The 12,724-nt window shown below is 44.1% G+C and overlaps 1 protein-coding gene across 18 annotated transcripts in view; it reads right to left on the reverse strand.

Annotated features, from left to right (window-relative positions):
• LOC125455166 (1-phosphatidylinositol 4,5-bisphosphate phosphodiesterase beta-4) overlaps window positions 1-12,724 on the reverse strand; it is a 477,523-nt gene that overhangs the window by 337,238 nt on the left and 127,561 nt on the right. Inside the window, exon 1 of one of the 18 annotated variants that reach the window (XM_048536851.1) lies at window positions 3,669-3,686. The exons of the other annotated variants lie outside the window; for them this stretch is intronic. The gene's annotated coding sequence lies outside the window, so the exon portion shown is untranslated. Of the gene's footprint in view, window positions 1-3,668; window positions 3,687-12,724 lie in introns of those variants that run through there. 18 annotated transcript variants of the gene reach the window in all.

The following is a 12,724-nucleotide window of genomic DNA, read 5'->3' on the forward strand; positions in this document are numbered from 1 at the left end:
CAAAGAAGGGGAGAACTGGGGCAAGGCACAGAATTTAGGGTATTAGCACTCAGTCAAGTGTGTCTTGATGTTCAAGGGGATGAAAGGGGTAGTAGAATGGGCAGGTCCACACGTCCTTATTGAATGGCAGAGCAGGCCCGAGGGCAAGAGTGGCCCACTCCTCCTTCAAATCTGTAGGTTCTTACAAGTTTGCTGCTGGAACCTTAGAAAGCTTTCCCTGGAGGGGAAGCAAACAGTCAGAGTGGAGTGGAGTCCACAGAAACTGCTGCTCTAATTTTCATTGCTCAGGGGACCACCTGCTCCCACAGCTCAAATATGCCAAGCTCTCAGCCACCTGGAGGATCATCAAATCCCTGTCCTCCAGAAGGCACCCACTGTAGCCATATTAGGCCTTTATGTGTCAAGGCAGTGTCAGAAATGAAGTGTACATTAAGGGAAGAGCTGCACATATACAATAATACATTGAGTTAAGGGATTCTAATGGTAGCAAAACTCCGAATTAAGCAGCAAAACACATTGTTCCAACAAGAGATTCTGAGCAGTTCCATCTACACATCTGTAGCACCAACAGCAGAAATAGGAAAGAACTTCAAAGGCATTGATTTAAGAAATTCACAAGCAGAAATGTAGCCAAGAAAATATTCATCTGAGCGCAAAGCCATTCCTTTTATGAAGAAACAGAATGAGGAAATAAGAACAACGAATAAAGAACCTTAATTGCCCTTCCAAAGTATTATGCAACTACATAGCTAAGTGCCAGAATGGATCTTTGCAGGAAATATCAGGACCATTATCCAAAGCAATGCAAAACGCAAATTATGTCCCTGACTATTCACAAACCATCATTCAACTCACTGCTGAAGAATATTAGTGGATTATGGATGGGGTATTAGAGCAAGAAAGTCCTGAGAAGACACAGCAACACCCAACTATTCTGAGTGGTGGAGGAGGTAACTAACATCAAGCAATCCTTGCTGTAGAGACAGGAGCGGCCTTTTCTACAACTAGTGTAACCTAGTTTTTGGAAGAATGCAGGTTTTATTTTTATACCAATGTGAACCCAAGGACAACGCATCCAGTTTACCACTGCTTATCCACTTTGAAAACTGATGCCCTGATATCACGAGAGACTAGAATGAAGGAGTGCGTCTATTCACATCACATTAATCTCACGGTCGCAGGATATGGATAGGTCCCATTGTCTTAGGAGCAGGAGACCTTCATCTTTTCAGCAAGAGCACCTTTCACTCAGCGATCACGCGCAGGGATGGATGTGAAGGCAGCCTTCAGGTAGCGGGCATGATTTCTGTAACATTGCATGCCACGTCAGGTGAGGGGTGGTGGTGATCTGTCCTTTAGAACATGAGCCTGGATCTCTGCATTACCCATCATGTCTGTGCCATCATCTGTTCCTCCCTCCTCCACCCCCAACCTCTCCAGTGTAGGTTCATGTAATAAACCAAGCAAACGCATGGAATCAATGATGCTCTGTTTCATTGGAAAGCTAACTATTTCAAGGCAGACAAGAAGCCTAGATCTGTGTTGTCACTTCCCAGCATTTAAGAGCATAGAGCAGCTACATAGTTTGGCGTTGTTGGCTTCAAGAGGGAAGAATCAGACTGGATACAAAGCCAAGCATTAGAATGACTGCATCTTTTTACATGTTTCTGTACTTTAGGTTCAGGACTGAAAGGGGACAATGACTGGTTAAAAAGCACAGGATTTTTGAAGGCATTGTTGCACTTTACAAAAAGCAAGTTACTCATTCCAAGTGTTGTTCACACAGCTGCTCCTTCAAACATTGGGAAAATTGCAGAGACAATTTGGACCCAAACGGCCATGTGTGAATGGAGATTCGATCAGTGACATGTAGCTGATTGATAACCAGCCACTAATCCACAGACCAATGCCAAAGGCCGTCTGCCTGCCAACATCTATGTGATTGGCTTCCAGATCACTGGACAGCTAGGAGGTCCGAATGTTTGAGTCAGCAGCTATCATAGCTCAGAGGGGACAGAGCTTTTTCTTGCTGGAGTAAACGTCTGAAGGTGGCCAGTTTATGTCCCCTCAACAGTCTTTGTAAGTTGTGACTTTAACAAAGCAGAGACCTTTATGAGTCTGAACCAGTCACCCTGTGTCTCATGCAAACAGGTGAAAGTATCTGGAGAAGGAGGATTGAGAAGCAGTGTTCTGATCAGCAAAATGATCATCTTGGCAAACCCAGTGGACAGGGACCACTGAACTGCCTTCCCAGTCTTTCATAGAACATAGAACAATACAGCACAGCAACAGGCCCTTTGGCCCACGATGTTGTGCCAAACATGACACCAAATGAAACTAGCTGCTTCTGCCTGCCCCGGTCCATATCTCTCCATTCCTTGCATATTCATGCGCTTATCTAAAACTTCCTTAAACACTGCTATCATATCTGCCTCTACCACCACCCAGCAGTTTGTTCCAGACTCCTACCACTCACTGTGTAAAAATCTTGCCCCTCGCAACTCCTTTGAACTTTCCCCTTCTCACCTGAAATGCATGCCCCCGATTTTTAAACATTTCAACTCTGGGACAAAGATTGTGAACACCAACCGTATCCATACATTTCACAATTTTATACATTTCTATCAAGTCTCCGCTCAGCCTCTGCTGCTCCGGAGAAAACAATCCAAGTTTTTCTAGCCTCTCCTAATAGCTCATACCCTCTAATCAAGGCAGCATCTTGGTAAACCTCTTCTGCACCCTCTCCAAAGCCTCCACATCCTTCCTGAAATGTGGCATCCAGAATTGAACATAATACTCTAAGTGCGGCCTAGCCAAAGCTTATAAAGCTGCAATCTGACATCCTGACTCTTGTACTCAATTCTCTGACCAAAAAAGGCAAGCACTGCCATATGCCTTCTTTACCATCCTGTCTAAATGCGTGGCCACTCTCAGGGAGCTCCGGGCTTGAACCCCAAGATCCTTCTGTACATCAATTTCTGTCCAACCACAGCACCCCACATTTTATTTTGCATGTGTGTGTGGGTTTACAGGAAGGGTTTAATAATTGGGTTACAGTTGCAACTAAGTTGTAAGCTAACAGCTCATAATTCTTTATCCAAATTTAGAATCTACTTATGTGTAAGAAATAGCTAATCTTATCATGTACGTAGTTTGTGTCAGTCTGGGTCTAATTCGGGGAATTCTGCATACTTGCTAGAATCTTTAAAAGTTTCCTGATGACTCTAGGAAAATCAAGGCTTGAATTCCAAATAGCTTACTATCCCAGTGAAGTGTCACAGTATCCACAAGGGTCCAACAGTTTTAAATTCAAATTTGTCCCACAAGTCTAAACAGCACCTGATTTATTTCAGTAGCATGCAACAGAGAACTGTTCAATAACGAAACAAACAGGTTTAATTGGTCTTTAAAAACCTGATGCAAGTAATGAGCAATTATTCGCAATTTATTTTAGTGTCACTTGCCACCAGTGATGTTCCATTTCTGTTGGTATTTTCAATCCCAATTTTCACTGTTTTCTGTTGGACTCAGTAAATAATACAGATGGCACCGAGTCAAAAAAAAGGCATCAGAAAATCAAATTCCCAGGTGAACTGCATTTGAAAGGTGGAGAGTACATGCAGGTAACTGATGAAAAAACAACACAAGTAACTAGGATAAGTACTTACTGAAGGAAAATTCTCTCTCTCTCTCTTTCTCGTGCTCAAATCTGCAAATGTTTTCATGAATTCTGCATGCAAATACTTCATAATGGGACCTGGACCAAAATGCATACATGATCACCAGTCCAGAATATTAACCAGATGTCCCCACGTTTTCCTGGATAATAAAGTGAAGTGGAGAATGATTCTTGAGCCCAAAGTTGTCTTGCTGATCTCTTCTACATTGGCCTCCTGTCAAACACAAATCTCAGTGGCTACAAGAAGCACTAAACAAAGCAGCAAAAGACAATGGTTATTTGGTGTAGGATGTGGAGCAGATCTTTGTCTCAAGTGCCTTTTCAGACACACTCACAAGATAAGACACCTGAGACATAGGTGAAAATATAACAAGATGAGCATTAGTTTGATGCCTGTGATGAAAGGATAGACACAGATGGCTTGGGAAAGCTCTGAGAAGGTTAAGTGGAGACTTGAGAATGCTCATCATTATGAAATAGGTGCAGAAGACAAATAGTGTGAACTCATTTCACAGCCAGTGAATTGATAATCAGAAGCTATAAGCTTAAGGTCACCACCAGGAGAAACTTAGAAGTTTTTAAAATTATCCATTCAGGGAATGCAGGCATCGCTGGCCAAGCAGCATTTATTGTCCATCCCTAATTGCCCAGAGGGTAGTTAAGATTCAACCACATTGCTGTGGATCTGGAGTCACAAGAAAGCCAGACCAGGTGAGGATGGCAGGTTTCCTTCCCTAAAGGGCATCAGTGACCCTGATGGGGTTGTTTTTGCAACTACTGGTAGCGGGCACATGGCGACCCTTAGGCTGGCTTTAATTGAATTCAAATTCATAGAGTCATGCAGCACTGAAACAGACCCTTCAGTCCAAGGAGATCACACTGAACATGTTCCCAACCTAAAGCAGTCCCACTTGCTTGCATTCGACCCATATCCCTATTCATGAAGTTATCCAAATGTGTTTTAAATATTGTAACTGTACATGTATCCACCACCACCTCTGTCAGTTCATTCCAAATACAAACGACTTTCTGTGTAAACAAGTTACCCTTCATGTCTTTTTTGAATCCTTCTCGTCTCCCTTAAAAAAAAAGAGTCCCCTAGTTTTGAACGCCCCACCCTAGGGAAAAGACACTTGCTATTCACCTTATCTATGCCTTCAAAATTTTATAAACCTCAAGAAGGTCACCCCTCAACCTCCTCTGCTCCAGGGAAAAAAGTCCCAGCTTGCCTTTATAATTCAAAGCCTCCATTCCTGGCAAAAATCTGGTCAATCTTTTTTGAACCTTCTCCAAATTAATAGTACCATTCCTTTAGCAGGGTGACCAGAAGTGTACACAGTCTTCCAGTAAGAGGCTGCTCCAATGGCCTGCACAACCTCACCATCACCCAAGGTGCAATCCAAACCCAAGTTCCCAAAATATTTTCCTCAGGTAGTCAAGTGATACTCCCACTTATCCGCCAGCATCTCCTTACAACTTAAGGAACAACTAAAATTTGAAAGGCACCAGTTCAGTTATGGAAGAAGACTGAGTATGTACAAAATTCTGAGGTTATTATGGAACGGTGTTTCTTTTTGTGGGGAAGACCGGAACTGAGGGACAAAGTTTAAGAATTTCCCATTTAGTATGGATATGAGAATTCCTCTCCTCAGAGAGCTGGCATTCTCTTCTCCAGACACGAGTGGAGGCAAGATCATGGAATTTACTCAAGGCTGAGTTAGATAGACTTTCAACAGGCGAGGGACTTGAATGTGATGGTGAGGCAGGCAGGAAAGTGAGATCAAGACCACAACAGGATCAGGCCTTATCTCACTGAATGGTGCAGCAGGCATAAGGGAGTTAACAGCTGACTCCAATTCCCATGTCCCCAGTGTTTCTACCACAGACAAGTAAAAGTAATAAAGGCACCAGGAAGTGAGCAGGACAATGATGCTGGAGCACCTAACCATATTCTGAATCCAGCTGAGGATTAAAGACAGTGGGCTCAAAGTGTCCCCTTCTGCACTTAAATTTCTCTGTGATTCCGCCAAAATAATAAAACCAATCAGCACACAGAAGCTTCAAAATTACCTAAAGACTGAGAAATGGATTGAACTCCATTTCTACAACTACAACTCGGCCCTAAAGTACAGGAGATACTCTGCTCAGATGGATAAATGTGGTTTCTGCAAATCTATGGCTCAAGAGGGAGCAGCACCGAGGAAACTCCAGCCATGGACTGAGGAGAGAAAGATCCCACTAGTCCCATGCTCTTGAAGAAGTAATCACCTCCCATGGTGACAGTGGAATTCCCACCTGACTTACTTTCCAAACAGCATTTGACTGAGATCTGTGTGAGAACATATGAGGGCAAGCTTGACCTAACCCGCCCATCGGAAAAGTGAAGGGATGGGGCCAATTGTCTTTTCTGTGCAGGTTATTATAAACTGTCATTGTTCAACGTAATAACAATGGGCATTCAGGGCAAGATCGGTAAAATGGATTAGACTGGAGATAATGAACAAAAATTAGTTATCAAAGGAATTATATGAGGGTGACATTCTCAGCGATCACAGTGTTAAAGGACAGAGGTTGAAGATTGGTTAGACAGAGACCGGGCATATACTTTTCTAGTCTGAGCTTTATTTTAATTTAGATGCTGCAAAACAGCAACAAATGCGTGCGTGTGTGCACGCGCACACACACACACGCGCACGCACACACGCGCACACACACACACACACACACACACACACACACACTCATATGTACATACATGCACACACACATGCACATATGCACATTCGTGCACATACACACACACACATGCACATACACTCATATGTACATACATGCACGCGGACGCACACACACACACACGCATGCACATGTGCACATACATGTGCGCGGACGCACACACACACAGGCGCGCACACACGCTTGCCAAATAAACTGGTACCATCAAAGGATCATACAGTACAGAAGAGATTTTTGGGCCCATCAGATCTGCACCGACAAAACACTGCTTTAAACGTACACTAGTCCCACTGTGCAGCACTTGATTCACAGCTTCGAATGTTATTGCATTTCATGTGCTCATCCAAGTATTTTTTGAAGGTTGTGAGGTTTCTTGCCCTTGCTATCCTCCAAGGCAGTGCATTCCAGATTCCCATCACCCTCTGGGTACAAGAAATTTTCCTGAAATCACTTTTAAACTCCCTGCACTTCACCTTAACATTATATCCCTTTATTAGTGACCCTTCAACTAAAGGAACCAGCTGCATCCTATCCAGCCTGTCCATGCCCCTCACAATCTTATACACAGTTATTCCTTTTTTTGGAGAGAGTAAGAACTGTTGATTGTGGAGTCAGAGAAAACACAGTGTGGAGCTGGAGGAACACAGTAGGCCAGGCAGCATCAGAGAAGCAGGAAAGCTGGTGTTTCGGGGCGGGACCCTCATTCTGAAGAAGTATTGTCCATTCCTAGTTGCCCTTGAGGCGGTGGTAGTGAGCTGCCTTCTTGAACCACTGCAGTCCACCTGCTGTGGGTTGACCCCCAATATCCTTAGGGAGGGCATTCCAGGATTTTGACCCAGCAACACTGAAGGAACAGCAATATATTTCCAAGTCAGGATGGTGAGCGGCTTGGAGGGGAATTTGCAGGTGGTTGTGTTCCTATGTATCTGCTGCCCCTGTCCTTCAAGATGGAAGTGGTCATGGGCTTGGCAGGCGCTGTCTCAGGATCATGGGTGAATTTCTGCAGCAAAGTGTGCTGCTACTGAGCGTTGGTGGTGGAGGGAGTGGATGTTTGTGGGTGTGGTGCCAAACAAGTGGGCTGCTTTGGCCTGGATGGTATCAAGCTCCTTGAGTATTTTTGGAGCTGCACCCATCCCAGCAAATGGGGAGTCTTCCATCCTGACTTGTGCCTTGTAGATGGTGGGACATGCTTTGAGGAGTCAGGAGGTGGGTTACTCGCCACAGTACCTCTGGCTTCTGACCAGCTTTTGTAGTCACTGTGTTTCTGTGGTGAGTCCAGTTGAGTTTCTGGTCAAGGGCAACACCCAGGGCGTTGAAAGTGAAGGATACTTTGATATTGCCGCCATTGAATGTCAAAGTGCGGTGATTTGATTGTGCCTTATTCGTAATGGCCACAGCCTGGCATTTGAGTGGCACACGTTACTTGCTACTCACTGGCCGAAGCCCGGATATTGTCCAGATGTTGTCAGACAGATGGACTGCTTCAGCATCTGAGGAGTCGCGGACGGTGCTGAACATTGCGCAATCATTGGTAAACATCCCCACTTCTGATCTTACGATAGTGGGACAGTCATTGACGAAGTGACTGAAGATAATTGGGCCTAGGACACTACCCTGAGGAACTCCTGCAGAGATGTCCTGGAGCTGAGATGACTGACCTCCAACATCTACAACCATCTTCCTGTGTGTCCGGTATGACTCCATGCAGTGGAGAGTTTGCCCCTGATACCCACGGATTCCCATTTTGCTAGGGTCCTTGATGCTGCAATCAGTTGAAGGCAGCTTTGGTGTTAAGGTCCATCGCTCAGACTTCATGTTCATTCTGTTTGGTCTCAGGCATTCCTGCCAAACCCTGGATGATAACACAGAGTAGGAATCATATATATATCCAATTTATAAGACTTTGATTCGGGAGTGTTGGCCTGTACTCAAAGTAGTGGCTGAGTTTGCGGCAGCAGCTCAGAGTCTAAATTAGAGCTTGGCAAAATATGGAGCTGTCCTTCTAGTGCCATTGATGCCATGCTGGAAAGACTGAGATCACTTCTGCATCAAATAAACCCATACATCAAACTCTTTTGATCATTATTTCCAAATAAATGAGTCACCGCTTTATTTAAATATTCTTAGGATAATTTGCTCGAGCCAAGTTCATCACATTTGAAGCTCTGTGAGTGAGAGGCTTTTCTTTCCAGTTTTGAGATTTGTTTTCCTTGCTGGCAATTTTAGGATATTTCCCTCTTTTTTTTTCTTTTTCCAACAAACTTCAATTCATATCATGTCTTTTGCAACATCGGGTTGTCTTAAGGATTTTATAGCAAATTCAGTACTTTTTAAGTGTACTCTATGATGCCCTGCAGGAAACATAGCAATTTGTACACAGCAAGCTCCCACAAACAGTAATGTGATGACTAAATAAGCTGTTTCTAGTGATGTGATAATGGGAACCGCAGATGCTGGAGAATCCGAGATAACAAAGTGTGGAGCTGGATGAACACAGCAGGCCTAGACCCAAAACGTCAGCTTTTGTGCTCCTGAGATGCTGCTTGGCCTGCTCCACACTTTGTTATCTCTGTTTTTAGTGATGTTGCTCAAAGGATAAAGCACTCAGGATGCTGTTGTTTCCTTTCTTTCAAAGTGTTAGGCATAACTTTTATATTCACCAGGGAGTGGAGACAGGGCTTCAGTTTAATGCCTCATCTGAAGACAATCCCTCCCACAGAGCAGCACTCCCTCAGTCCAGACATTTGTGTTTCAGGACTTCCACTTTTCTGAATCTGGCCATAGTGCCAGCTACTGAATTTAGGCCAACATCACAGGCACAATCATATTGAAAGGCAATGAGGAGATAGATCAGAAATCCAACTGTAACTGAAACATTCAGGAGGCAGACGATAGTGTGGTGGTAATCCTACTGGACCAGTAATTCATAGGTCTCAGCTCGAGCTCCAGGGTCCTGGGTTTAAGTCCAACTCCAGCAACTAGTCGAATTTAAATTCCACAAACTAAAAAGAAACTTTAATATAAAGCATCATAAATATCCAAATTCTTTTTTATTGCTCGAAGCCCTCCTGGTTCACTCTTGCCTTTCGCGGAGATGAAGCCCTGTTGTCCTGAGAAGTCTGATTTGGACGTGACTCCAGGCTCACAGAGTATGGTCAACTCTCTAGTGATCTCTGAAATGGCCTGGCGAGTCACATTGGTCGCAGGGAATTGGGCAACAAATGCCAGTTGGCATCCACATCCCACAAAACAGGGAGAAAAAAAAAGAAAAGGGAGCAGAAGCTGATTAAGGTGGAAGACATGAAAAGCAAGGCTTGCACTATGAATTTCGAAGAGCGCCCAGGGGTTTCCACTAAAGAACCTTGTGGCAATGCCCAAGTTACGCCACAGGAGATGGCTCTGTGGGTGTGACAGTCGGTGTGGTGGGAGATGAAAGATGATGCAGCAGGGAGCGAATGAAGCAGCAAATATAGATTATTCCACCCTGACATGACCCTCGATCTCAGTACACTTTGAGGCCAGATTGAAGTTCTTGGCTGATGCAGGTCAGTTTAGGATCTGCGTTAGTCACAAGAACGTCGTCCTCCAGTAGGCGTCTAAGTGTCTGAGGTAGTACTGCTGCTGACCATTACGGTGAGCACCTCACCCGTTGTTCTCTTCAGGCTAGCCATGGAGATCAAAAACAATAGCAGCTCTCACATGTAGCAGAGAGATGAACAGTGTATACTGTCCCACTGAACAGCGACGCCTATTCAGCACTGAAGAAAGCACTGATGGCAGCCAATCTCAAGCCGATGGTGCGTGTCGGGAAGTGGGTCTTGCAGGTGGAAAGGGTTTAATTTCCAAAAACCCTTTGAAAGTTTAGGTAGGTTGAGGATATCAATGATAAATTACAGCTGGAATGCCTGCCCTCATCCAGCAATGATACTTAACAATCAGCAATGAGTGGTCTTGATGGGAGTCACAGTTAATTTGGAACATATTGAAAGCCATATACCTTTCGGCCATCGATCTCAATGGTTTTCAACCAGTGTGCCTCAGCACACTGCTGTGTTGTGAGAGTTGCCCAAGCATGCCTTGAACTGTTGTCCAAAAACACGGAAACTCTGTTTCCTGAGAAATGACTCATAGCCAAATTAAACCAGAACTCATGAAAATCAGCCATCAAATTCAAAGTGAGGTATTGGTCTCTCGATTCTGAAATGTGGGAACAATTGCAAAGGGGCCACGGGTAAAATTGAGATCCCTGTGGTAGTTTAAATAGGTGAGCAAACAATAGCTTTTGTGCTCTTTTGGTGGAAATGAGATGAAATGGGGAGACCTCATCGATGGAGCAAGATCTGCAGTGGCACTCTCATCAACTCGTCACTGGATCAGAAGCCTCTGTGCACACAGTAGAGACAGGTTTCCCTCAAACCCATTCAACTACAATTGACTCTGCATTTTGCCCTGATCCACTGAATTACAATGATGTTCAATGCAGTGTGTGGAACATATTTGGGTCCATTAGCAGTTAGAAATAGTTGAGTTGAGTTGAGAGGAGCAGATTGTGAAAATGTGCTGTTATGACACGTGAAGCATTCACGCATTTGATTCTTCTTAAGCTCGTCATGTGCACTCGGTTGCAAACCCAAGGCTGTAACCACAGTATCAGAGATAATGGGAACTGCAGATGCTGGAGAATTCCAAGATAATAAAATGTGAGGCTGGATGAACACAGCAGGCCAAGCAGCATCTCAGGAGCACAAAAGCTGACGTTTCGGGCCTAGACGCTTCATCAAAGATGAAGGGTCTAGGCCCGAAACGTCAGCTTTTGTGCTCCTGAGATGCTGCTTGGCCTGCTGTGTTCATCCAGCCTCACATTTTATTATCTTGCTGTAACCACAGTAATATGCTGAGAAAAGTTGATGTGCCATGGAACTGTCTGTCTCATTGAAGTGTGCCACGTTATTGATCCACCTCTTAAATGGCAGTCTTAACACTGAAGCTTCCTTAAGGTTTACCATCACGGTCCAAATCCATGCCCAGGTTGTGCAATTATTGTGCTCAGCACTGACACATTGTACAATGTCAAGTCACTCTCGGAGCACTATACTGGAAGGACCAAAAGAAAAGCAATTTTCCTCACGGCAACAACACCACTGCCACAGTCAAACAGAATGCTTTGCTGCACCCTGTCTCCTGTCTCAATTTATCCTTCCTTTGCATTGCGTTTGTCAGATCTCTCTTCACCACCAACTTTCAGGGAAGGAATTTTAAAAACAAAATTAGAATGGCTTAAATCTTGACTTGAACCCACTGAAGACTGCCCGTATTTGCAAGTTCCAACTACTGTAGGTAGGAAGGGTTGACTTTCAGAAGTCTTGGCTACTTAGTCTAGCACCAAAGAAGAAAAGGCCAAGTTTATTACATCAAAGCTAAGCAACTTGGAGCTTTGGAACAGAAGGTGGAACAAACAAAGGCAGAGTGTTAAATAATAAAACATAGTACGAGTCATCACCATAAAACAACATAAATGTAAAGCTCATGGTGACAAAATACAACAGAAAGAAAAATGGAACTTTTAGATAGATATAACATCTAACAGAAGATAAAATCTATGGGGATCATACTTACAGAAAAGATTTGACAGGACAAAAGGAAAATCTGGCAAGATTGGAACTTGGCATTCCCACTTAACGTAACAGCCGGCTTCCTAATTTTTTTTTGTTCGCTTTGCAACTGACTAAATTGGCAGGCTGAAAACTGGCTGGGAAAGCCACTAGCTTCAGGTTTGTGGTCAGGAGCTAATGAGGAGGCTCACCAACAATTTGAATGAGGTGGGAGCCAAAGTCTGGGGTTTGTTGATTTGTGGATACAGAGGGAGACTTTGCATGAAAGGGCAAGAAATCAGAGCTAGAACAGGGATAATGGGAACCGCAGATGTTGGAGAATCCGAGATAACAAAGTGTGGAGCTGGATGAACACAGCAGGCCAAGCAACATCTTAGGAGCACAAAAGCTCCTAAGTGCTCCTAAGATGCTGCTTGGCCTGCTGTGTTCATCCAGCTCCACACTTGAGCTAGAACAGGGAAAGGTATGGGGGAGGCAGGGTCGAAGTAATTTCTCCTTAACGCTGATAACTCTTCTTCCAGATGTACTCGAGAACTATGTTTTGATTTTTGAAGACCCACACTGGTCTTCGGGGCGCTTTTTCCATTTTTGCTCATTGCTTCTTCAGGAGATGTAGTCACATAGTAATATTCTGTACTTGTGTTGACATATTGGGCATGGAGGCTTGTGCAGAGGAACAACTGGATGAATTCAACAG

This window comes from Stegostoma tigrinum, chromosome 9, assembly GCF_030684315.1.
Source record: "Stegostoma tigrinum isolate sSteTig4 chromosome 9, sSteTig4.hap1, whole genome shotgun sequence".
Lineage (NCBI taxonomy): Eukaryota > Metazoa > Chordata > Chondrichthyes > Orectolobiformes > Stegostomatidae > Stegostoma > Stegostoma tigrinum.